Source organism: Maylandia zebra, linkage group LG7, assembly GCF_041146795.1.
Source record: "Maylandia zebra isolate NMK-2024a linkage group LG7, Mzebra_GT3a, whole genome shotgun sequence".
Lineage (NCBI taxonomy): Eukaryota > Metazoa > Chordata > Actinopteri > Cichliformes > Cichlidae > Maylandia > Maylandia zebra.
Genome location: NC_135173.1, coordinates 30897908 through 30924256, shown reverse-complemented (window position 1 = coordinate 30924256; position 26349 = coordinate 30897908). Strand labels below are relative to the sequence as shown.

At 41.2% G+C, this 26349-nt stretch overlaps 1 protein-coding gene across 1 annotated transcript in view; it reads left to right on the top strand.

Annotated features, from left to right (window-relative positions):
* Positions 1-26349, top strand: part of LOC101470943 (scavenger receptor cysteine-rich type 1 protein M130) — a 254258-nt gene that overhangs the window by 186351 nt on the left and 41558 nt on the right. The gene's annotated exons all lie outside the window — the stretch shown is intronic.

The window sequence follows — 26349 nt, the reverse complement described above, 5'->3', positions numbered from 1 at the left end:
TGGAAAGGATTTTGGCCCGATCCGCCATTTTGGGGGTCTAAGTAAGGAGCGAAAGCATAGCCATGGTTCGTACTTGCTGTGTGGTCGGCTGCAATGTTCGATCTTACGACCGGCACGGGAATAAAGTTTGGATTGTATTTTTATGCTTTCCCAACCTGGAAGCAACATGAAGGAGCTCATGTATCGGATATTACCAAACGAAGGCGTCTAGCCTGGATAGCAGCCGTGAGACGAGCTGATATCAAGTTCTGTTACATCTCCAGATATCAGTTGGTGTGCTCAAGACATTTTCATTCCGGTAAGTTCTAAATATGTTCACATCACACTTTATAGCTGAATAATATTATCGTTGGTGGTCTCGGAAGTTATAGAAATTGTGATCAAACATCAAATGGAGTGACTTTGCAGACATATGTGCTATGTAAAGAGTCGCAGGAGGAGACAGGGAGGACACAAATTGGCGTTAATAATTTGCCCGATTATCAATGTGTTAATTTGCATCTACTTTACAATTATGGGCACATAATATGATAACGATATTTTAGCAGTTTACTGATAAATGTATAACATTAATTATGGTGGGGGGTGGAAAATGGCTATTTCACTCGATGCACTCCAGCTGACTTACTTTGACGACGTACTCAAGAGTTTGGCGGCTTGAAAATAGCCAAATCTTGCACCCAGCCATTTTTAAATTGGATGTGCGCCTCCAGTGACTTGTAATTACGAAACTGGTTCGCAGTGTAAGCGCTTACTCCACAAACAAGATAGGTGAAGATATCGGGGTAGGACAGTGGCGGTAAGTCGTCTGGGTCTTTACTCCACTGCCATATGTCGTATGGGTCCAGATTTGCGATGCACTCTATTTTTTTTCAAATACTGCTGCTTCGCCTCTGGACGCAATCGGTCTCTATACCGTCCGTTTTCTTTTGAGCTGCTTTTAAACATGTTTCTTGTCGTCGTCGCCGTTCCAACAGTGAGTTTGTTTGGATCGTAGACCCCGAAAATGGAGCTGCGCTCCCACAATGCATTGCGGCATGACGTCAACTCCAAACCCCTATTGTCTAAAAAAAAAAACAAGCTAAAGCCAGTCGGAGTACTTGAATTGTGTGTGAAATGGAGTGTCGTATTTTATTTTATTGTCTATTTGATTGGGCATCTTCACAAATGCGCAAAACTAATGCAGGATGCACTTTTCTTTTAGCCATAAATGTTGTCCAGTGTTTTTTTCTGCACTTTGTCATTTCAGTTATGGGTTGATTCATGTAAATACGTTATGTAAAACTACTTACGTTACAAACATTTCATGATGTGATTACATATGCCTTAAAAAGGGGTATATAAATACAATTGATTGTAATGCTGTAAAGCAGTACAAATGGAATTCATAGAGACAGAACAATGTTAAAACAACAGTGTACTTGATTTTGAAAACTCTATAAGATCTCGTTTTATTTAGAAAAACTGTTAAGAACTGTTTTGTTTATTGCTCTGTACTGTATGTGCAGACTGGTTTTTTGTGATCCTGGATCTGAAGTGGTTCTGGATATGGATGGCGAGCCAGACCCTGTGAAAACTCTTGGCGAATCCAAAAGCAGTGTGGCCAGCTGTTCTGGATGCAGGAGTAGAGCTACAGTCTGAAATACTTCGAATCGCAGGATTTCAAATAAGCAAGAGCAAAAACTGCTTACTTGATACAGATTGTTTCTCTGGGAAACTGTTGAAGTCCCAATATCCTGCTCATCAGGAGTCAGGTCTAAAGAGACTACTCATTTTATTTTATTTTGTTGTTATTTTCGAAAGAGTGCTCTTTTCTGTTGATCTTCTGTTAATTTTCTGTGCTGTATACATTGGGTTATTGCACCATTGTAACATTGTAATAAATCTGCCGGCTGTTCAACACTCAATTCTCTCAAATTTATTTTACTCCTCTCGAATCTAGTTTATAAGTTTAACCCTACTATACTAAGCAGGTGTTACATAACTAAAACATGATTTCAACAGCACTGCTCAAGAAAGGAACATTTTACACTGACAGCCTAATAAGTACCAGGGAGACTTTCATTTTCCTTCTGTCAATAAAGACAATGTCGATTTGCCTTTATCGCTGTCTGTTTCTGTGTGTCCTCATGAACTGCTTTTTGGTTTCTTTTTGCAAGTTTGATGATTCAAGTTCACCAGTTTGTATTTTTTACCCTTTTGGAGATTTGGATTTTACATTCACTTTTTATTGGTTTTTATTTTATTCAGTTTTGTTTTGTTTTTTTAAACCATTTGTGTTGCATGTTTGACACTTAATAACTGTGTGTGCTTGTGTTGTATGTTCATGTATTTCCTCCCTAGCGTTGGTCCTAAAACCAGGATTGATCCCACGTCACTGCGTTGTTAGTCAGTTTTCCTCATGGCTGAAGCCTTGGACAGATTCTGCCATCGTGTGTCACTTTGCAGCAGACAGCTGGTGGATTGGACTTTTGGGCATGGTAATCACACACCTAAATTTAAGACAAATTGAATTTGGGACTTGCATACTTCAAGTCAAATTTGTGCTGCAACATCAGTTCTCGTCTCTTTCTGTGTTTACGTTGCTTCAGGCTGGTTTCAGATGTTTGATAATCACATGGTTGGTGCTTTGAACCTGGGTGCCTCCAACACTTCAGCAAAGTCTACCACCTTGGAGACATGAGTGTAACCCAGTTAAAAAAAAAAGAATAAAATGTGTATAAATATGCAGTTCACAATAATCACAGCTAAATAACACATGCTTAAAAAAAGTTCAAATATATTCTCTGTTGCATGATAACAAATTAACTTCATGGTTAAACTGTTAAAAATGTTAAAGGATGTATTTATTTATCATTATATTAGGTAATGTTTTTAATTTAATTTGTTACAAAACATTTTACTTTGATAGAGCTGGTTTGTTTTTGTTTCCCCCCCAATTAAATTGAACCAGACACAGGTACACGGTGTGGATTTTTGCTGCAGGCTGAGGGAGACGAGATGAGCTAAGGCAGAGTAGTGGCTTCCTGCATTGATACGAAGTAAAAGTTTGTGACTGCAAACGTTTTGGGTTGTTGGTTAGTGTGGGGATGAACAAAAGTATTTTACCAGCATAATATAATCTGCAGTATGATCATTGCTTTAACAATGTAATAGATAGCTTTAAGATGGCCTTAAGATGTTTATGATGATGCTAACTTTGTATTTCAGGGGCAGTTATAATTATTTTATACATATTGCATATCTGTGCTTATTTGAGTTGATGTTCAGGTTCTTTAAAGGTCGTAAGCCTCACTGACGTGACTGTTCAGGTGATACATGCTGAGGGAAAACTAGAACATAGAAGGAATTGCAATACATGCTTACAAAACACTTATATTAGTTTATTTTATTATCTTTTATATGTTCATATTCTTATATTAAGGTTTTAGTAGAGGTTCTTGGTTAAAACATTTATTTAGTAGAAGACATACACATAGTCTCAGTGAGCTTCTGGTCTGGTAAAAGGTCAGAAGTGCAACAGGTGAATTGAGAAAGAGCATTTGAGGACGAGACACAGACAGTAGGTGAAGAGGTGACACAAAGAGCATGTGAGGTCAACACATACACACACACACACACACACACTTTAAATTAGATTTATTTAGAGGAGAGGTTAGTTATGTTTGGCTGTAACTGCAAAATTGTCTTGGTAAAAGAGGAACCGTTTCTTGGTGTCTCGGCAAGAAAGAGGAACAAGACAAGAACTGAAAGGTAGACAGGAAGGGCTAGCCATGAAAATAGAAGATGATTTTCTAGGTGAAAAGTCATGATGATGTTGATCTGATCTATGTATAAAATGTATCTGTGACGCATGAAGGGGCGTCAGTAAACAAACCCTGATGTTATAAAATAATTGTTTGTGCTTTAGTAAGTTGAAGATCAATTGCTGTGTTCAGTGATCTTCCCACATGTGAATTAAAATCTTCGTTTGACTTCACCCGGCCGGACCAGTGTGGTTATTTTTCGATCACCTCTTGTACCCTTTCTCAATTCTTGAATCTTAACATTTGGGGGCTTCGTCCGGTGGTTGAGTAAGGGAAAAAAGTGGAGGTGTGAGCGGTGGTCCGAGGTGGTCAGACGGGCAGACATGAATTCCAGTGGTTGAAGTGAGTGGGCATAAGCCGGCTTATCCAAAAGGTAAGGCACTACCTGTTGAATTATTTCCAAAGTGTGCCAAATTGGACATGATAAAATTTAAGTCTACTCACTGAAGTTACTGGTGCATGTCTGTTTTGATTTTGATAAGAATCTGAGGATTTAAAGCAGTTGGACTGCTGGTAATGATTGAATACGGTTGGACCATTTAGTAGGTTAGGGAATTTGGTTATTTTTTGGTTATAAGGTTGGACCTGCTTCAGTCTTACACTTGGTTGGGTGTTTTACTGTTGTTCCAAAGTATTATAAATTACTCAAGAACGCCAGTTGGACTGGTAGGAAGCGCAGTGCTCAGAGGTAACGCTTGCCAATGCAAAGGACGCTTATGCATTGTCCTCGAAGAGGGATAGTCAGTTGGTCACTGTGGAGCTTGGGGCACTCCAGAATAACTAGGAGTTAGAATCTCCTTACCGTTTGGAACGGTATCTGCGCTTTTTTGGGCAGCAAAGGTTGGACCTTGGGTGTTGGACACTTTTAAATTGAGTTAGGGAGTTTAGAGATGAGGCCAGAAACTGTTGGACAGATACTGGTTAATTGATCGCAAAAAACTCAGGGAGTTTATCGGTTAAACTGTTATGTTAAATTTGTCGAAATTCGATAGGTGTTAAAAGGTTTAAAATCTGTGCAGTTGTAAATATAAGACGTCTCTGTAATAAAAAAAGATCTCTGTGGGTCGAGTCAGCAATGCACTGACTGCCTGCTGCTATTCTTAGATGAAGAGTGTGTGTGCATGCAAATGAGGCAGCTGATGCAGAGCGCATGAGAGGACTATGCTTTCGGTTTTGTGTGTCATTGAGCTCTATAACTATTGTTTGCAAATGTGGATAAATGTCTGCGATTAAAATACTGGCTTAGTAAATAATAACATTGTAAATATATGAATGGTGACAGCGTTTCAAAATAGAATATAAGAATTGTTTGTGTTTAAAACCAACGTTTAGGTAAGAAGATTTAAGGTGGATTTGAAGGCATAAACAAAAAAAATAAAAGGGTTACAGTCTGCAAGGGTTGTTAATGCATGAGCTGACTGGATGCAGAGTAAGTGGAGTGGTCATCCTGAGAGGATTGAATGATGCTCTAACTCTGTGGTCAAGTCAGACATAGGCTTTAAGCAACCATGAGCCACTAATAAGCGTGACAAATTAATGAGTATGTGTAAATTGAATTTGTTAAATAGCTTTGATAGGAGTAACTCAATGAGCACGCAATAAAGTGGACCTGTTAGAACCTGTTTGACATTTGTCGCTTTAACAATAAATGATTATATTGTGTCCCATGCACTAAACAGTCCCATTTAATACTGTAAAATCGTTGTTTAAATAGAATAAGCAAACATGCCTGTGCTTTATTTTGCAATCTGTAACATACAAATTGCAGAGGAAGAGGGTCGACTAGAGGTGACCTGCAAATGTCACATAGTGACTGAGGAAGGTGTTTCACCTTATGAGATGACAGTGTGGTCCGAGATTGAGCTGCATGAGCTAAATGCCTATATACAACGTTGTCTATTTCTATTTCAAGGCTTAAAGGAGATGACTGAGCATGAAAATGATCCAAATTGGGAGCCCACAGAGGCTGCCCACTTTGCTCAGGTTATGGTAGAGTCGGTACTAGACGGTTTTGATTCTGATATGCTTGCCTGGGAAATAATGTAATTATCTGTGGAGATGTCTCCAAGCGATTAGTAGATTTAAAGGAGACAAATGTGTGCTTGAGAGTGCGTGGTTGAAATTGTATGTGTGCGTGTGCGTTTGATATGTGGGAGCCTTCTCGGGCAACGATTTTTTGTTAAACCTGTGGCAGGCTGTGCAACATGGAGAAAGCTTTGACATAATGTCATAAAGGTGATTTCTTGGTTTTAGACTTATTAGTACGGGACAAGTTGAGGGACCCTTGAGGGTGTGTTGCTGTAAAGTATATAAGGGACGCGCAGCGCCGTTAATGGGTTTAAAATAAATGAAAAAACACTAATCCGAGGAACTATTGGAGAGGTAAGTATACGGAGGTGAGCGCGTTGCGCATAAGGGTTGCTGGTGTCATATATTAACACTTTGAGGGCGAATAATTTTGATTGAGTGTCAACGCTTGAGAACGCGAGGGCAGCGTCTAAAGTGCTGGGTTAAACTTTGTGTATCACCGAGCAGGGGAAGAGGAGCCAGTGGTTGCGAGAACAGCGAGACGAAGACTGAAACCGAAAGTTAAGCGTGTCTGGGTGACCTAGACCAAGAAGGTAGAGTCGACCAACGCCATTGGAAGAGGTAAGTCTGTGTTTCAGAGAATGGCTGACAGCTTGGGTGCGACACCTAGTGGGAAAAGGGGATGCAAACCTCTGAAGGATCAGCTTGAACAGCTTAAGAAAGCTATTCGTTTGGCTTCACCTGGAGCATTAAAAGCAGCAGAGAAAGAGTGCCAAGCGATGGAGGTTGAGGTAAGTAAACTTATTACATCCCAACAGAAAGGGCTGGGTGATAAAATACCTCTGAGCTTGGTGTTAAAAACTGAAGGAGAAGTGTATGGACAAATGCATGAGCCCCCACGTGCGTTAATAGAGGCATTAACGGTATTGGAGGTTATAAAGCAGAGAGTAATGCAGGGAGGGCCAGAAGAGGAGAATGAAGACCGTGCGACGTCATCAGAAGAAGAGGACGATGAGGAGGACGAAGATGGAGGACCTGAGCCCCAACCAAGTACAAGCCTAATTTTGAGGAAAAGAAGTGTGAAGAGAGACCAAGCACAGAGACAGCCCATATTTAGGAGCTCAAAGGGAAAAGGAAAGTCGAGGAAGAGTAGAAAAGTGAGTTTTGAACAAGGAGCTCCTGACCCTGGTTTAAATCTGCCTTTAATAGCAGGTCCAAAGAACGAACCAGTTTATCGCGCCTATAAGGTGAGAGATTTGGAAGCATTGGTTAAACAACTTCCACCAATAACCAAGGGAGAACATTGGGAAGGAGAAGAATTAGCGCTGGGCGATTTTCGCGCTTTGGCCGGACGTTGTATGCTGGGTGGTGGGTTAGCAGATGTAGAGCAGATAGCTCAAACAACCAGATATGCAAATGACCTGAAATATCATGAGGTGCAGAATGACTTAGCAGATGCAGTCCGGGAGAAGGACCCAACTCCTAACTCTGGAGCCATTCCAAAAATTATTTGGGATCCCAAAAACACACCCAGAGAGTGTTTAGCTAAAGCAAAGGAACAATGGTTGTTAGGAACAGGAATACATCCGGGGAAGGAGGGTGAAAGTAGAGCGTGGTTTCGTTCGGCAGTGCTGGCAGGGCTGCCCAACCAGGTTGCAGTTGACTTGGAAAAGAACCCAGATTTTGCCGTTGCAGACTCGGTGCAGTGGGATAGACATGTGACCCACAGACTTCAGCGGGAACAGGATTTGACGAACAAACAAAAGAAAGAGTTAGATGAAGTACAGGCGCAGCTGCTTAGGCTGCAGCTGGGTGAGGCTCGCGAAAAATATAATGCGAAGAAAAAGAACTGAAAGAACTAAATAAGACTATAATGGTGGCAAGGTCTCAGCCCGATCCTGTGCCTGACTGGCCAGATCAGGATCCGGGTCTCTACCCTGATGACCGTTGGCCCGCCAATGCACCAAGGCAGCGTCAACCCGTAGGGAATTGGGGGACCGGTGGACCGCAGAGAGGGCGTGGTGGATCCGTGAGGGGAGGACAAAGGGCTCGGAATCCAGGGAATCCTAATAATGTGTCTTGGACTGGCTGTTACAGCTGTGGAGCAGAAGGACACTGGTCCCGAGAATGCCCTGAATCGCAGCGAAATTATCAGAGGCGAGGCTATCAGCCCCAGGCACGAGGAGCCCCAAGACAAAGAGTTGCTTACAGGGGAGCGCATCAAGCTCCAAACCCGAATGCAGCACCAGCCGCCCAGTACCCAGTAGCTGACTGGGGCTGGGAGGGGGAGCAATACTGACGGAGCCCGGAGAAACCGAACAGCGTGGGAACGACAGAACCCATGCTGTCGATGACCGTGGAAGGCACTGAATTGCCCTTCCTGGTGGATACTGGAGCAACATACTTAACATTGAAAGACACACCAGACAGTGCAACACTCTCCTGTCACACAGTTAATGTGGTAGGCTTTTCCGGGATTCCAATGACACTGCCATTGACGGATCCAGCATTGACAAAGCTGGGAAAACAGACTTTGAAACACCAATATGTGGTGTCCTCACAGGTGCCTGCAAATCTCATGGGCAGGGACCTGCTTGTGAAACTGGGAGCCACAATCATGTGCTCACCAGATGGACTGATTGTTACTTTGCCTGGAGGAAAAGAATTCCCGTGTCTGGGATCACCTTCAAAGACTCAATATCTAGTCCAGAACTCTGAACAACCCACTGCCGAAATCTACTGGGGGAGGCTGGTGGAAGAAGGCATTCTGAGACATTATCAGCTATGGAAACCCTGGATAATGAGCCTGGCCGTCTACTCCCCTCCGCGAGATCCTTTCCACGTTACACTCTTTTATGATAGGGAAGATAACGATATCTATCGGGAACAGTTCCAGTCTGATCTTGAGGGACAGACGTGGAATGTGCAAACACATAACATTTATGTTGGACCAGAAGGTGTGGCCGCGGCTGTGAAATTTACTGATGAACAACTGCCTTGGTACAATGTGGGAGAGGATTCAGCCCCTCACATTACATTGGCGGTCCACGAGGGTCATGGGCCAAGAGATCTGGGACCAATGGTCAAGCGGGCGCTGGACAACGCATGCTGGCAAAGCACCCAAATTCCAAATGTCTGGTATGCACCAAAATGTAAAATATATCGCATAACTTGTTTGTCCAACGATGCAGTGATCTTAGAACATAAAGAAATCTCCAGAATACATGGCAGGGAAAGAATGGATCATCCTGATGCAGTAGCGGAGCTCTCAAAATTGCCTGGTACTTTGTGGTCCGCAGGGCCCACAGATGTAGGTCTAGCTAACTGTTCGCCTGTCCTGTTCCAGCTGAAGTCTGACATACCAATTAACAGACTACAATATAAGCACAAAACTGAAGCAGAAGAAGGTATAGCTGAAACCATTGAAGGACTGTGGAAGGCAGGAGTGCTTGAGCCCTGATGGTCATTTTGGAACACACCTATTTTGCCAGTGGAAAAACATGGGACAGGGAAGTACCGTATGGCACATGATTTGAGAGCAATAAATGCCATGCTGAGGACTGACACTGTGCCTGTACCAAATCCCTACACGGCTCTGACCGAAATTACTGGGGACCAAAAGTGGTTCACATGTATTGACCTAGCGAATGCATTCTTTTGTCTCCCACTGCACGAGTCACTCAGAGACATTTTCTCATTCACATACAGAGGCCGCAAATTTAGGTACACACGCCTACCACAAGGCTTTGCACTCTCACCAGGAATTTTTAATCAGGTGTTGAAAGAGGCATTGTCCCCATGTCAACTGCCAGGGGGCTGTACATTAATACAGTATGTTGATGATCTTCTTATTGCAGCCCCGTCAGCAGCGGCCTGTACGGCAGCATCGCTCGTGGTGTTGAACAGATTGGCGGAGTGTGGCTTCAAAGTGAGCAAAGAAAAACTGCAGTTGGTCCGGCCAGAGGTAACATTCCTGGGCCGGGTGATCGCACACAGATCAGTGGGGTTAATGAACACACACAGAGACCAAATTCTGACACATCCAAAACCAAGAACTGTGAAGGAGTTGCTTTCCTTTCTTGGCTTGACAGGTTACAGCAGGCAGTCCATTCCGAACTATGCGGGTAAAACGGCCCCTTTAAGGGACCTGATCAAGAAAGTTGGTGTTCGAAATCTGAAGGCTGAATTGCCTTGGACGCCGGACACAGAGACAGCGTTCATTTCACTAAAACAGGATTTGTCAAGAGCCACAGATCTGGCCACACCTAACTATGATGAGGCATTTTATCTTGATGTTTCAGAAACAAAGGGAGTTGTGAATGGTGTGTTGTTTCAGAAAAAAGGGGGAGGTAGGGATGTACTTATGTATGTCAGCATAAGATTAAATTCAACAGAAGCAAGGCATCCCACATGCACACAACACGCAGCAGGAGTAGCAAAGATAATTCAGAAAACAGCACATATAGTGAGGGAACACCCACTGAAAGTGCTTACTACACACAGTGTAGTGGCCTATGTGAACTCACAGGTATTCACAATGACTCCATTGACGCAACAAAGGTTGAGCAAAATTTTAGAGGCGCCAAATTTGATATTCACACATGAAGGAATAAATATGGCGGACCTAATGGGGTCAGGAGAACCACATGACTGTATTAAGAAAGCCCAGCTTGAAGGAAAAATCAGGGAAGACCTAAAGGCAGAGCCCATACTTGGAGCTGAGGATTGGTTCACAGATGGATGCTGCCACAGAGATGAAGAAGGATTGATAGCCGGCTATGCAGTAGTCTGTAGAGTAGGAACTGAGTTTCAGGTGAAAGAAGCAGGAAAAATTGAGGGACAACAGTCGGCCCAGAGAGCTGAAGTGATAGCCCTAACTCGAGCCCTGAGGTTGGCTAAAAATATGAGAGTGAACATCTACACTGACTCAGCATATGCGTTTGGAGCAGCTCATGTGGAACTGGCTCAGTGGAAGAGAGCCGGGTTCAGGACGGCCACTAATGCACCCATCTGTCACAAAAAGGAAATGGAGGAACTGGAAAAGGCCCTGGAGGACCCAGACGAGGTAAGTATTATAAAATGCAAAGGCCACTCACAAGCAGACAGTATGGTGGCAAGAGGAAATCAGAAAGCTGACGAAGCCGCAAAGGAAGCAGCGGGCTACAAAGGACAGAGACAACTGGTGCAGGTAACCCCAGAAGAGGAGGGTAGCACTAACAGCATGGAAGAAGTTAGAAAGGCTCAGGAGGAGACATCCCCAGAGGAAAAGGGGGTGTGGGAAAACAAAGGAGCCTGGCAAGATGGCGGTTTGTGGAGGGGGCCAGATGGGCGTCCCGCTTTAACGGCCAAAATGGCGGAACAAAAGGTGAATGAGGCTCACGGGCTTGGTCACGTGGGAGTGAAACAGATGGAGAGAAATTTGTGCCGATGGTGGCATCCTGATTTGAGAAGGATGATACTGGAAAAGGCCAGAACGTGCCTAATTTGTGGGGCACACAACCCAAAGCCAGCAGTAAAACCTGAAGCTGGTAAGTTTCTCATGCCAGAAAGGCCAGGAGAAGAGGTCGTGATTGATTATACCGACATGATTGATACAGGCCCAGGTGGGGTGAGGTATTTGTTGGTGTGTGTGGATGTTCTGACTGGATGGCCCGAAGCATGGGCGACCAAATGTGAAGATGCGAAAAGTGTGATTAAGTGCTTAATCAATCATTACATTCCAAGGCATGGGTTTCCCAAGAGAATTAGATCAGACAATGGTACTCACTTCAAGAATAAAGATTTGCAAGAGGTAGAGAGGATGTTGGGAGTGCAACATAAGTTCGGGACGGTCTATCATCCTCAATTTCAAGGAAAGGTAGAGAGGATGAACCTAAATTTGAAAAACAAGTTGGCTAAAATTTGTGCGCAGACAGGGCTAAATTGGGTCGCAGCCCTGCCCATTGCTTTGATGACCATAAGATGTTCTGTTAACCAATCCACAGGTTTCACCCCTTATGAGCTGCTGACTGGGAGACAGTTTCCAGCACCCTGGACAGTGGTCCCGGTGGAGCAGCCCAGGACAAGCAACAGGTCTCATGCAGAATATTTTAATGAGTTGAAGGCTCTTGTGTCCAGCTTTACAAAACAGGTCACTTGTGAGAGACCCACGGGGAACGGAGAGGTCCCGGACGCAAAGGCAGTGTGGCTGAAGGTCATTAAGCGAAAGTGGAAGGAGCCCCGCTGGATTGGTCCGTATGAGGTGACCGCCCGGACGGCTACAGCAGTCCAGCTGAAAGGGAAAGGCGACACCTGGTACCACTGGTCGCAGTGTGCACCCGCACACGAGAGCTTGGTGGAGGAAAATTCGTCTTTAAAGAACGCAGGTGTCAAGAAACAGAGGCAGAATAAACCTCTTCCCCTGTGCAACGGGCCGACCAGTAGTCTACCTGGAAGGCCGAAGAAAGAAGAGCAGCCTAGGAGGAGATCGCCGCGCCTACAGAAAGGAGTGGTAACAAATTGAGAGTTTGAAAAGGGGTGGTTTAAATAAAAAGAGTAAAAAAGGGAAAGTGGAAGGGGCTTGTTCTGTCAATTATGTTGTCTCTATCTGTATTGGTGGGTATTTTGGTGACTTGTGGTTGTTGTCTCATTCCTTGTGCCCGAAGGTTGGTAGAGAAAGTGATTGTAAAGGCAGTGGACCCTGGGGCGGTGGCCCCTGTGTCCATGATGCCGATGATGGATCTGGAGGTAGCCGAGTGGACTGAGGAGTGAACAACAACCTGTGTATCGACCTCTGGTGTGCCAGAGGTCGTAAGGGGGAATTGTGGGGATGAACAAAAGTATTTTACCAGCATAATATAATCTGCAGTATGATCATTGCTTTAACAATGTAATAGATAGCTTTAAGATGGCCTTAAGATGTTTATGATGATGCTAACTTTGTATTTCAGGGGCAGTTATAATTATTTTATACATATTGCATATCTGTGCTTATTTGAGTTGATGTTCAGGTTCTTTAAAGGTCGTAAGCCTCACTGACGTGACTGTTCAGGTGATACATGCTGAGGGAAAACTAGAACATAGAAGGAATTGCAATACATGCTTACAAAACACTTATATTAGTTTATTTTATTATCTTTTATATGTTCATATTCTTATATTAAGGTTTTAGTAGAGGTTCTTGGTTAAAACATTTATTTAGTAGAAGACATACACATAGTCTCAGTGAGCTTCTGGTCTGGTAAAAGGTCAGAAGTGCAACAGGTGAATTGAGAAAGAGCATTTGAGGACGAGACACAGACAGTAGGTGAAGAGGTGACACAAAGAGCATGTGAGGTCAACACATACACACACACACACACACACTTTAAATTAGATTTATTTAGAGGAGAGGTTAGTTATGTTTGGCTGTAACTGCAAAATTGTCTTGGTAAAAGAGGAACCGTTTCTTGGTGTCTCGGCAAGAAAGAGGAACAAGACAAGAACTGAAAGGTAGACAGGAAGGGCTAGCCATGAAAATAGAAGATGATTTTCTAGGTGAAAAGTCATGATGATGTTGATCTGATCTATGTATAAAATGTATCTGTGACGCATGAAGGGGCGTCAGTAAACAAACCCTGATGTTATAAAATAATTGTTTGTGCTTTAGTAAGTTGAAGATCAATTGCTGTGTTCAGTGATCTTCCCACATGTGAATTAAAATCTTCGTTTGACTTCACCCGGCCGGACCAGTGTGGTTATTTTTCGATCACCTCTTGTACCCTTTCTCAATTCTTGAATCTTAACATTAGATACCATGGAAACTGTCAGGCATTGTAAAGCAGTGAATGTCGGCCTGAAGTTTGCTGCTCAGTGATAAAGAGAGTAGCCAACTGGCAGAGCGAATAGACTATAAGCAGCTTGTAGCTAACCCTGCTTCAGGATATTTTCTGGGTCTGAAAGCAAATAGCAAAATCCACACTTTGCCCATCTGGAGCTGGACTTGCAAACATATAAAACATTAAACAGTTGTTTTCCCACCTGGTCAACAGGGCTGAACACTGTACTTTACATTTGATCATGAAAAAAGGACAGTGAGATAAAAAATCATTGAAACTTACAAAGATAAGTGTCAGAGGTGCAAATGCACAGTGGCTTACGGAGCAAAGCAGGAAGAAATGAAACTGGATCAAATGTATCACTATTTATAGAGCACTTATTAAAAATACAAGTTCACCTAAAGTATTTTCCTTCAAGTCTCCAAAATCCCAAAAATCAAACCTGATAAAAAAATTTAACACTGGGCAAAACTCAAACGTCTCATTATGTACCGATTAACTCTGCAGTCACCACTAGAGGGCATCATTGCTGTATAACTGAAAAGAAGCTGGACAGAAGCCAGTTACAACCATTTTATTAGCTGAACACGTGTACTGGTCATAGCTGGTAGCTAACTGGGTAAGGGTGTCACGGGTCTGTAGCTCTATCCACCAAGTAAGTTACAGGGCCTTTCTCTGCCTTTCTCAATTCAATTCAATTTCTTTTTTTGTCCCACAAGGGCAAATTAGTTTAGCAGCAGGATAAAAATAAACAGAACAATACTATAAAGTAATAATGACAATAATAGTGATAGAAAGTCCAAGGACAGTTATTTGCCATTAAGGAGACAAGATGCAGTAGGGATAAAAGAGACCTGGAGTCTTTTAGTCCTCCTCCTCGGTACTCTAAAACGGCGGCCGGAAAGCTACAACTCAAACTCACTGTGAAGTAGATGGTTCAAACAATTAATAATAGAATGAGCTTTTCTAAGCACATTTCTATTGTAGATGGCCAAAAGTCTATCTTGCCAGCGCCCTAAAATTTTGCTAGCAGTTTTTATGAGAAGTCCCAACCGATTCTTATTCTTCACCGTCAGGTTACCAAACCAGGCAGCGATACAGACATCACAGATTCGATAAAACTTCTATAAAACAAAGACAGCATCTCAGATGAGACATTAAAAGATCTAATTTTCCAGACCCCTGTCATCAACGAGTGCCCAGTGGAGAAAGTGGAAAGCTTCAAATACCTCGGGGCTTACATCACGCAGGACCTGTCATGGTCCTGTCACATCAACTCCGTGGTGAAAAAGGCCCGTCAGCGTCTCTACCACCTCAGACGCTTGAGAGACTTCCGACTGCCCTCCAAGGTGCTCAGGAACTTTTACTCGTGCACCATAGAGAGCATCCTGACGGGAAACATCTTAACCTGGTTCGGGAACAGCACCATGCAGGACAGACGAGCTCTACAGAGGGTTGTGCGATCAGCCGAGCGCACCATCCGCTCCAAGCTCCCTGACCTGCACTCAGTCTACAGCAGGCGGTGCTGGACCAAGGCCAGGAAGATCGTGAAGGACCTCAGCCATCCCAACAACAGACTGTTCTCTCTGTTGAGGTCAGGAAAGCGATTCCGCTGCCTGAAGACCAACACAGAGAGACTGAGGAGGAGCTTCTTCCTGCAGGCGATACGGTCTCTCAATCACACCACCACACAGTACTGACCCACACATATGGTTTTTACACACACACTGGACATTCTGGACTTTGTTTTAGACTAGTTGCCACTGAACAACTACACTGCATGGTCATCTAATAAAATCACTCACTTAGTCACAAGTCACTTAAATAAATCACTTTTAAGCATATTTGCACTGCACAAGACACTTAAATATGTGGATTGCACAACCCTGGACATTACATTTCTTACCATTACCATTTATTACTTGCACAGCTGCTCTTACTGTTCTATATTTCTTCATATATTCTTATACATTTTCTATAATTTATATTTTGTGTATTGTGTATTTTGTTGTACAGTTATTTTATTTTAAAATTTAATATTTTATTTTATTCTTTCTTAGTTAAATTTACCCTATTTATTTCCTATCCTATTCATAGTCTTTTGTTTTAGGTCACGAGCAGTTGTCTAAGCATTTCACTGCATATCGTACTGTGTATGACTGTGTATGTGACAAATAAAATTTGAATTTGAATTTAAAAAGAACAGTGTTTGTCATCAGCATGAGATTCAAAACACAGTTTATGGTCAAGTACCACACCTAGATATTTATAACTCTCAACTATCCAATATCAGCACTTTTAATGATAGTAGGTGATGAGTTATAAGAGGACTTCCTAAAATCAATAATCATGTCTTTAGTTTTTGACACATTAAGTGAAAGGAAGGACTCATCACACCAATTCACAAAATCATCTACAACCTGTCCATGGCCTGACTCGTCCCCCACTAGAAGACTGACGATCACTGTGTCATCATCAAACTTCAGGATGTGTCTGTTCGTGAAATTGCTGCAACACTCATTTGTGTACAGAGTGAACAGAAGGGGAGAGAGGCAGCAACCCTGGGGTGAACCAGTAGAGGAGGAGAGCACATCAGAAAATACACGATTCACGATTCTCCTTCTTAATTATCTTCTCAAATGTCTTCATCACTAAAGAAGTCAGAGCCACAGGCCTAAAATCATTCAGTACCTTAGGAGAACTGCCCTTAGCAACAGGAACAATGATAGCATGTTTCTAAATCTTAGGTACTGTCTGTAGCTCTAAAGAAAGTGAGAAAATATGGTGAAAATCCCACTCAGCGGATCAGCACAAGTTCTCAGTACCTGTCCACAGATGTTGTCAGGTCCAGGACTCTTACTTTTAGTGTGTCTAAAAAGATTAGCTACCCCCCTCTCATCAATACAAATAGATGGGGGAGTGATAGTCTTTTCCCTCAGTGTGCTGGTCTGCCTAGAACAGTCAAAGTTCTCAAAACGAAGGTAAAAACTGTTAAGACTGTCTGCCAGATGTTTGTCAGAGGTAAACCCCTCTAAGGTAATATTATTTTTACCTTTTGTCTGTAGCCCTGGCATTGTTTTCATACCAAGCCAAGCTCTTTTGAGGTTGTTACTACTGAGTTCTGCCTCAATCTTATTTCTATACCTCATCTTGGCAATCTTTATTCCAGGCCTCACCTCCTTCTTCAATATTCTCACAGTGGGAACGTCTCCCTCCTTAAAAGCAATTTTCTTCTAAGAATCAGATCCTTAATATCTTTAGAGAGCCACGGTTTGTTATTGGGGAAAGTCTTAAGTTCTCTGACTGGAATCACAGAGTCTTTGCAAAAAGAGATGTAGCTACACACCACATCAGTGAGTTCATCCAACTCAGAAATGCTGTCTTGGAACAAGGACCAGTCAATGCGATCAATACACCCCTGAAGGGCAACACAACTGTCTTTTGTCCAGACATTAGTCCACTTGACACAGGCCATCTCCCTCCTAATCACAGATCTGTAAGCAGGGAGGAGGTGAATAACATTGTGATCCGAAGAACCTGGTGCAGGTCTGGCCACAGACTTATATGCCCCCTTAATTGGTCCATAACACAAATCCAGCGTTTTGTTATGCCTTGTAGGACAAGTGACATATTGAAAGAAATTGTTCAGTGATTTCTTAAGATTACAATTGTTAAAATCACGAAGAATAAAATTAGGAGCATCCGGAGAGTAGGGATGGGTACCGGTATCTGGTGCCATTATGGCATAAACGGTGGTAACCAGACTGATTTAGGATTTCTCAGCTTTATTTCGGTGCTTTTTCCCCCCCTGAGATGTGATACACTTGAGATTCTAGCCAATCATTTTATGTTTCCAAGGATAGTAGGTGGGCCCAGGCTAAAATGACCAAAGAAAAAGTGGGAAACAGCTGAACATGAGAGGTTTTTGGACAAAGTTTGTGTTTTTTCCATTGTTTAAGCACTGCTTCCAGCCAAGAGTGATACCATTTCTTCACACAAAAACTCAGTAATCCTGTGGTAGAAAAACATTAAATTGTGTGTCATACTGTAATTTTCACTCATTCATTTACTCATTGATTCTTTCTTTTGCTGATAGTGGAAATTATTGTCACATTTCGTTTCCACCCTCAGCAAAACGACAACATTTTGAAAAGAAAAAGAAGAATTTTAGACTGGATTACCTCGCTGTATCCTTATAGAAAAAGGGACTCGCTTCCTAATTGTCCCAAATAAATGACTTTCTCCTGAGCCCATTCTAATTTTGGAGAAACTCACTTTGCAACCGTTCGCAACAACATGTTGTGTAGTTCTTCCTATTGAAACATTTAGATCTGCTTAGATGACAAAGAATATTGAACAAAACTTTCAGTGCACTGTGAAAGTAACAAAATAAAAAGAATAAAAGAAAAGAAAGGAAAGGAAAGGCCTTGTTAAATCATGACACGTGTTCTTCATTTCAGGGGGATAAATCATACCAAACCTAATTGGCAGGCTCAACTTTGTAACATGAGACAAATCATCAGCCAGTTTAATCTCAAACATTCATCCAATCAGCCACACCACACACAACATACAGCATAACCCTGTTGTCTCATCACATAATAAGTTTCTTCTCATGCAGTGTTGGTCAAGTTACTTGAAAAAAGTAATCAGTAACTAATTACCAATTACTTCCCCAAAAAAGTAATCCCGTTACTTTACTGATTACTTATTTTCAAAAGTAATTAATTACACCTGAATAGGTGATAAAGCGATAGCTCTTTCAGCCCAATTCTACTTTTTCTGCATAATCCATCATACAAAATGTAATCAAATGGAAAAGTCTCTTTTTAAAACTTGTTTTATTGGTTTTAATCTTTTAACTTTATGCATCAAGCAAAAATTTAATTATATGCACCATTCTCTGACTGGAAGAAATTTGTTTAACATTTAAACCTATTTTCTACACATTCCAACACATAAAATAAAATATTTTTTGTGATTACACTCACTCTTTCAAATAGATGCAAGTAAAACACAGCAGAAAATAAATAAAGTCAAAGACTAGCGGTCCTGTTGCTCTATTTTCACCTGTAAAGCAGGACTACGGTAGGCGGAGGTTTACCCTGGTGCAGGTGTGCCGCAGCGGTCAGTTGAAGAATCCGCGAGTTTCTCTGTGAGTTTCCCATTACGTCGTAGCGCACTCGGTGCTTGCTTGGAAGTTTAGGGGTTTTTTCGCTGTAAAAAGAAGTTTTCTTCCCACACACAACGGACGCTAATGTTTTTGTCACTTTTTATGGAATCAAACTTAAAGTAAGGTCAGTACTTCCACGCTTTAAACGCTGCACGCTCATACTCTCTCTTGCACTCGATATATGATCCATTGTTGATCTGCACACAGCTGTTGTCACAAAAGTCACACTCGCTTAGGTCACTGTCATGAGACATTCTCGCAAAAAAAAAATCACGGTTTTAGTAACGCAGTAACGCAGCGTTCCTACAGGAAAGTAACTGTAATCTAATTACCGTTTTTGCAATAGCAATCCCTTACTTTACTCATTACCGTAAAAAAGTAATCAGATTACAGTAACGCGTTACAAGTAACGCGTTACTGCCCATCTCTGTTCTCATGTTTCAATTTCAATTTCAATTTTATTTCTATAGCACATTTTAAAGTCACAGGTACAACAAAGTGCTTCACAGACGAGCCATACTTGCAGATGTAACCAAATGTGTGCCATGTTAAAACTTATTCACCCACCAGAAACTCAACAATCATGCAAAACTCTTCATCAGCATTCTGTTTTCTCCCTATGATGCAATCATCTGTCCTCCTATAATATTTAATCCACTAGTCTACGTATCACTTCCATCTTACTGAGTGACTTGGACAAGATGACAAACAGAATCTCATGCTTAAGATGCTGTCTGGTCTTCATGAGTGTCATTGTATGTGTATATGCATGTAGGGTTAGTATGGTTAATGCATTTTCTGCTTGTGTGTGTTTTATATACCTTTCTCATTTTGTGGTCCAAACTCCTTCACAATTTTCCCACTTAAATCAGTTTCCTTTTTTCCCAGGATTGCTAACCCAAATTTTGATTTCCCACACTAAACGACAGCCTTCCTCTGTGTTCTCACCTGCTCCTCTCACTCTTTGCAGTCCAATGGCAAACAGTTCTCTTCAGCTTTGTCCTGTGTCATCCTCACTGTCTCATCTTGCCATTCCACTCCAAAAGTGGCAAATGTCACTCAGACAGTCTCCTCAAAAGTCATCTTCACACACAGTGAAGTTGCAGCTTGCTGGAAACGCATCTCCATCCATCCATGATGATGGGGTTTTCTTACTCTCTGATGCCGTTTGTACACACTGCTGCTGGACCTCTCTCAGGACTCTGTTGTTGTCTCTTGGGCTGCTATGAATTGTAGATGTGCTGTGCTTCTGGAACTGCACTCCTTGTCTTCAGGCAGAGGTTAGCTTCCATGGAGCTTGTTTTTTCAGGGTGAGGAACACATGGGAGTTAAGCTGTAAACACCACTCAGCCAAAAGCTCTGCCTCAGTGTTTCCTAATGATGTGAAACCTATAACTTTCTTCCAACTGCTGCATGTGGAAAATTGATCCAGGTCTGCTTTTCACCTGAAAGTGACAAACTAAGACATTTTCATTGTTCTCCTCACTGCTTAAACAACACACATCTCTCTCTCTCTGGTTTTTTTTTTGGAACTCTCCTTTCTTAAAAACAGAAAGTGGCATTACAGTTGTTTCAGGCTGAGAAACACCAAACACTTGCCATGTTATCATTCATATTTCGTCCACACAACTATTTTTTTCTTTTTTGTGTCCACTGGGCAGGTGACCTGCAGAATCATGTCTTCCCCAGTTCGAGACCACTTCACTCACATACTTTCACACCTCTCTGTAACTCACACACACCATGACGTCAGACACAATCACCTGCTTTTCGACAAAACAAAAACATGATGCTGATGTTACAAAAGTCTCACACACATGAATCAGGATGCAGAAAAGCTGTTGCCCATATGGGGTGCCAGGAAGAAACTAAACTCATGGATAGCTGCATGCTTGAGATATCATAGCTCTGTTTCCCTCTCCTCTGATAAGGTCAACCAGCTCCTGCTCTGAACATGTGTAGCTTGCTCATCAGCTTAAAAGCGACTGCGTACAAAATGACAATCAGACTCACTCACGCAGACCACGTCTGGCCCGCACACGCACACAAAATAGACACATATGAGCTGTCACCACTTTCAAGTACAAAGTTGTTATGAAGTCTGTCACAATCCCCCCTTTTTTCCCCTTTATTTATTTATCCTTCTTATTTCATTGTACTGTATATTGTTACTCTTATTTGCCTTGTATGTCTACTGTACAAACTGAACTGGAATGACTGACTGTTTGCTTTATAATTTCAAATAAAGTTTGGGAAAAAAAGAAAAAAAAGAGTGACTGACTCCAGGTGAATATCGCCAACAACAATAAAAATAAGGTGTAGAAGATCTCCATCTCGGCAAAAACCTCATAAAAAGTTAAAACCACAGTTAGGAACAGAATTAAAACAAAGTTAAAAACAAAAAGAAAACGCCAGTAAACACCTGCTGCAGGTCGCCACAAGAGCAGCACCCCCTTCTGGAGGACTAATATTTCACTGAAAAATATCTGATATGCATATCAACATAATTATGGATGATTATAAAAAACACACACATTATAAAGAAAATACATCAAAAGACAGATTGTATTATATTTATGTATCAAATATGACAAAATGCAGATTTTACAGAAGTAAAATTATCTCTAGTTTAACCCTTTAAGACCTACCCCAAGTCCGCCAGAGCTTATATTATATTTTTACATGCTGTAGTGCCATTTTTGGGAGCATTTCAAGTTGCTATACATCAATACAACTGTTATAGCCCAAATTTTCATAATATGCATGCATTAAGGGCATAGTAATTACATAAATTGCAAAAAGTGCAATAAACTACAAAAAATTTTTTAAATCGTTTTTGTTTTTTTAACATATATTTCTAGTTAGAGAAATTTAAGAGGCTTATCCCTCTAAACTGCAAATACAAAAAAGTTGCACAAAATAGTTTCCCACCACAGGAAATTTATTTTGAGTGTCTTCATAGTTTTGTTTTTGAAATACACCAATTTTTATATACTGCAGGAAAAACGAAAACAAATATTACAGTGCAAGTGCTTTTTATGCAGTTTTTGCAAAGCTATATGTGGAAGGAAACCGTGACCTAGGACAAGCTGATGGCATAAGATGTAAGTACAACTCCTCCGGTTTCATATGCAAAAAAAATTATTGCACTAGCTTACGTGGTTGCAGTTCTACAGGGATTTAAAAGTAGTTGCGCAAAACGGAGCATGCCGCTCTGACCGGTTTTAAAGGTTAAACATTTAATTAGCGTTCTGCCTGCACAGAATGGATAGTCAAACAAATTGAATAATCATAAATACGTATCCCTAGCCCCATTTTATATTTATTACTTTATTTTTGTATTATCATTATTTTATAATTATAGCACTATAATATATAATAAAGGAAGGATTCTGGATCAGCACCATGATGCAAACTTGTGGCCATAGTATATACAGTATAGATTTTTTAAATTTATTACTAATGATATAACATTGGTGAGAGTTTTTAAGTGTGGATAATTAAATAATACATTAATCCAATAGCAAATTTCACCTTGCTCTCAGATGGACAGCAAGTGGAGAGCAGAGATGGACAGTAACGCGTTACGCGTTACTGTAATCTGATTACTTTTTTCAAGTAACGAGTAAAGTAAGGGATTACTATTTCAAAATCGGTAATTAGATTACCGTTACTTTCCCGTAGGAACGCTGCGTTACTGCGTTACTAAAACCGTGATTTTTTTGCGAGAATGTCTCATGACAGTGACGTAAGCAAGTGCGACGTTAATGACAAAAGCTGTGTGCAGATCAACAATGGATCATATATGAAGTGTGGGAGAGAGTATGAGCGTGCAGCGTTTAAAGCGTGGACGTACTGACCTTACTTTAAGTTTGATTCCATAAAAAGTGACAAAAACATTAGCGTCCATCGTGCGTGGGAAGAAAACTTCTTTTTACAGCGAAAAAAAACCCCTAAACTTCCAAGCAAGCACCGAGTGCGCAACGACGTAATGGGAAACTCACAGAGAAACTCGCGGATTCTTCCACTGACCGCTGCGGCACACCTGCACCAGGGTAAACCTCCGCCTCCTGCTTTACAGGTGAAAATAGAGCAACAGGACCGCTAGTCTTTGACTTTATTTATTTTCTGCTGTGTTTTACTTGCATCTATTTGAAAGAGTGAGTGTAAACACAAAAAATATTTTATTTCATGTGCTGGAATGTGCAGAAAATAGGTTTAAATGTTAAACTAATTTCTTCCAGTCAGAGAATGTTGCATATAATTAAATTTTTGCTTGATGCATAAAGTTAAAAGATTAAAACTGATAAAACAAGTTTAAAAAAAGGGACTTTTCCATTTGATTACACTTTGTAATCCCAAAATACAAGAATTTGTATACACACCATCCACTGATACACATACAATAGTAATGCTAATCTACTCGGTCTTCTCCATTTGGCCACAGGTTCTCATCCACATCACATCTTATGTCATCTAGGGCAATACACCTAGGAAAGAATCGTCTGGCTGCCAGAATTGAAGGAGTTGAAAAATTGAAGGAGTAACACCTGTGTAGATGTTCATCTACAATGAGAATAAGCTGTGGCTGATTAAACTGCATTTTTAGTTTAAAATATGTTTCACTAAAATATTGTTGTTGAATTTTGCTGTCTTTTTAAGTTTTGCATTGTGTTATTGTTTTGATCATAAGTTTAACAGTTTTGAAAACAGTGTGTAAGCACATGCAAAATGTCCTGTACGTACAAAGATTTTTGGCAGTTGTTGTGTCTGAGTGAGAAGATAATTCATGAAATTTGAGAGATGTAGTCATTGAATGCATTTTGTGCCAAAACAATGATAACTGGTCCTCAGTTTAGCCCACATAGACTTCTGTTGTGCTCAACGTGTGAGGAGTTTTGCAAACGTGACCTAAGTATTGAGAAATGTGTCCTAGCGTCTGTAAAAAACTGTAACGCCCACTCACATCATGGGCCATCTGACCTCAGGAAATCACATGATAGGGTGGGGTTGGGTTTCACAATGAGCTCACCCAAAACCTTGGCTGGTTGTGACCTACACTCGTTTTCACACGCTGGCTCATATGATTAGGTAGAGGATCATTAGGGGGTCCATGTCCGTCTTGGGTACACTCCCATAGGGCTTAAATCTGTGACTCTCCACCATTTAACCCTAGAACTGAAGAAGCTTCTCAGATGCGAGGTGAAACGTCTTCAAGCAACTCTTCAAAAGTTGATTCTGTTCATCTGGACGTAGCATTTTGAGGGAGAAACGTTTCGTCACTCATCCAAGTGACTTCTTCAGTCTCACCTGACTGCAGGTTTCCCCAATCTTATAAACAGTACATTTGCATAATGACTGAAACCAGCCCAGTGACGGAACAATGGGCTGGGAGGTCAGTTCCTTAATCTTAATTATGCAAATTCTCATGACCAATGATAAACAACCTCTGATCAATGGCCACGAGTAACATTCACAGAGAGTTGGGGAATGGCTGCAATCACAGCATTGTAAGATGGTGAAAGATGTACCCTTAGGCCCCCTCCTTGATTCAGAGATGGTCTTTCCCTTTTCACGTAAATGGCCTCCTTGACTCCGCGCTTAAACCAGCGTTCCTCCCTGTCCAAGATGTGTACATCCTCATCATTGAAAGACTGTCCACTGGCCTGTAGGTGTAAATATACTGCAGAGTCCTGGCCTGACGAGGTAGCTCTTCTGTCTTCAAACAACCTAAGTCCAGACGCTTTTCTTTCCAAGCTACTTAGACTATGATGACCTGGATGACTGAGAACTTTCAAAGACAAACAACTTGTTGTGGAAATGTCTTTTATTCATTACTTTTTTGTTGTGTGGTTCTGGCTCATTGCTATTGTCTGTAAAAACAACTTAATCTGACCATGCTGTGTGTGTGTGTGTGTGTGTGTGTGTGTGTGTGTGTGTGTGTGTGTGTGTGTGTGTGTGTGTGTGTGTGTGTGTGTGTGTGAATTACCCTGTATGTTATTTCTGTGAACATAGTTTTTTTTTTATGTTTTTATCTTTGATATAAGGCACTGCTACATAGAACAAACCAAAGAGCTTCCTTAGTGTCTCACAGTGAAACATTAAGAAGCAGTGTGTCCTGGCAGCTTCCACAGCCTGAAATGAGCGAGTTCAGATGATGACAGTAACGTGTAAAGGAAGTAGTACTACCTGCTGACTCAGCAGGACCCTGAACAACATGCAGTGTGTAAGAAACATGTGGAGTGGAGACCAGATGCTGTTTTTGTCAGATTATTAGAGAAAGATATTGTAAGAAAATTACATTTAAATTCAATAAATGTTTTAACCTCAGACAAATCTGAGTTTTGTTTGAATACTATTAGCATTACAAGATGCAGTGTCTAACTACAGGTCAGAATAACATCGAATAAAATGATAATATTTGTTCCCATGAAGCTGAGGCTTTCATCACACAGGAGATTTAAAACTGATCACATGCTAATGGTTATAAGTTGTTATTTAAACAGTGCCAAGTTATTTTCCTGAGAATTTGTTCTGAGGAACTTTGAGATAACATTGTTAACTTCTGTCCTACAATCCAGGAACACCACCCACACCAACTCCCTTTGTTTTCCTATGAGTAGGGTTTTTTTTTTATAGTGGTCACACTGTTAAAATTCTTCTGGTGAAACTCTGTAAAATGAAATGGGAATATAAAGAAAAAGGATGAAGGCGAAAATTGATTTGATGTTTAAGTGTTGAACAGCAGTGAGTGAGTCTTTATATTTCCACAGGTTTGCAGACAGTGTCAGCTCAGTGCTGCAGGATGCAGAGTCAGACGCTGAAATATGTCTCTCATTTAGTATAGAAGTGTTTCTTTATCGTGTCAGAAAATTGAGCTGCTTACATATTTAAATATATTATTAAATGATCGAAGTGCCCTGTATGGACCCCACGATGTGAAATGAGTTTGATATCTCTGATGTAGGTGAAATAACAAAATATTTCAAGATAAACCTCAAAATAAAATCAGTCAGTATCCTTTCTACATATAATAATTTTACTGTGTCACTTCCACGGTTAACACAAAGGGTTTATAAAGCGAGAGCTTTAGTCTAGTTTTGTCTGTGGAGAGTAGATTTCATCACAGTAGCTGTCTTTCTGAAAGGACATAATTCACCCACTGGCATCTTCTTCTATGCTTTTTATCAACACACAGCAGTCAGGCTATTTTAAAATATATTGACTGAATTATAATATTCTGGACCTTTGTCCGAGGAAATTTTCTCCTTAAATTATAACTGAACACCTCTGAAGTATAAGCTTAGTGAAATGATGGTTATAAGTGATGTTCTTTAGAACCTGTAAGAACCTTGATGCAGATCCAGGTGAGTATTCTGTACTGCCGTGTCTTGCTGCCTTTGACACAGTTGATGACGGTATCCTGACTGAAAAATCATGTTGGCCTCTTTGGATCATCTTAGGAGTGGTTCTCTTCTCATTCACAGCAGTTTTTCCTTTTTTGCTGCTAATTTTGGATCCTCTCCTGCAGTTCCCCCGAGGTTCG